Raw genomic sequence first — 1,102 nt, 5'->3', positions numbered from 1 at the left:
CCCCAAACAAAACCCCAACAAACAAACACTAACAATAGTTCAATGCTCCTCTTATTATTATTTTTTAATTTAAGCGGCTATGTGTCGTCAACCCTTTTATGCGGTTGAGAATGCTGAACACAAGGTAGTGAAATAAACATAAAGCAACAGCCATGTGGCTACAGAGGAGACTGTTGAGGATTTAATCGACTGAAATCAAAGGAAGTAATACTGAAAGAAGCCCCAAGAAGGCGTTCTCTAACAAACACAATTAGGAAGAGACAAATTTGGTTTGTGGGGCTCTTGAATCGACATAGGCCTTGAACATCTTGCTCTCACTGAAAAAATGTATGGCAAAAGAGGCAGGGGTAGACCAAGAAACAACTCCCGTAGAAAATTTAAACAAATGGGTGGCGGGGAAAGACAAGGATAATAATAATATAGTTTGTCTTTTGTTGTTGTTGCTGTTGGGTTTGGGTGGTGATGGTTGGGGGGGGGGGAGTTGGGGAGCATATGAGGAAAAGAAATAAGTGGCGAACCATGATCGCCGATGTCTGTTTCAGATCTGGCACTCCATGATGATGCTGATTTGTGTTTTGGAAAGTCTTTTGTTTTCCCGCACCTTAGCACTTTAATTAACATATTACGTTTTTTAAAATTTGGTCTCTCTGCTTTTCTGCTTCTAGTTCTGTTTAGAATTTTAAGTAGTGTTATGGGCGCCTGGGCATTCTTAACCATCAAGTTTTTGACACTGGTACCGGCTTTGTCATAACTAACTTTTCCCTTGCAATTTATGACATTTTGTGTAGTATAGAGTGCCAGATCTCCCTTTATTTCTCATGAACGTAATCTAAAACGTACCGTCATGAAAGCATTTAATATTTATTTGTCAAAGATGTAGATTTAGATGTTTGAAAAAAAAAAAGAAATTTTGAAAATGATGAGATAAGATAAGATACAAACACATGTTATCACTTTCAAACACACATACACAGACAGACACACTTACACATAAACACAAACAAACAAACACACACATACAAACACACACATGCACAGACAGACACACTTACACATAAACACAAGTAAACAAACACACACATACACATACACACACACTCAC

The 1,102-nt window shown here is 37.7% G+C and overlaps 1 protein-coding gene across 4 annotated transcripts in view; it reads left to right on the top strand.

The window, feature by feature from the left end:
- The window catches only part of LOC101849526 (WD repeat and FYVE domain-containing protein 3), a 129,632-nt gene that overhangs the window by 55,619 nt on the left and 72,911 nt on the right, over nucleotides 1-1,102 (top strand). The window lies entirely within an intron of this gene.

Source organism: Aplysia californica, unplaced genomic scaffold (assembly GCF_000002075.1).
Source record: "Aplysia californica isolate F4 #8 unplaced genomic scaffold, AplCal3.0 scaffold00046, whole genome shotgun sequence".
In the NCBI taxonomy this organism is placed as follows: domain Eukaryota; kingdom Metazoa; phylum Mollusca; class Gastropoda; order Aplysiida; family Aplysiidae; genus Aplysia; species Aplysia californica.
This window is presented reverse-complemented; position numbering and strand designations above follow the sequence as displayed.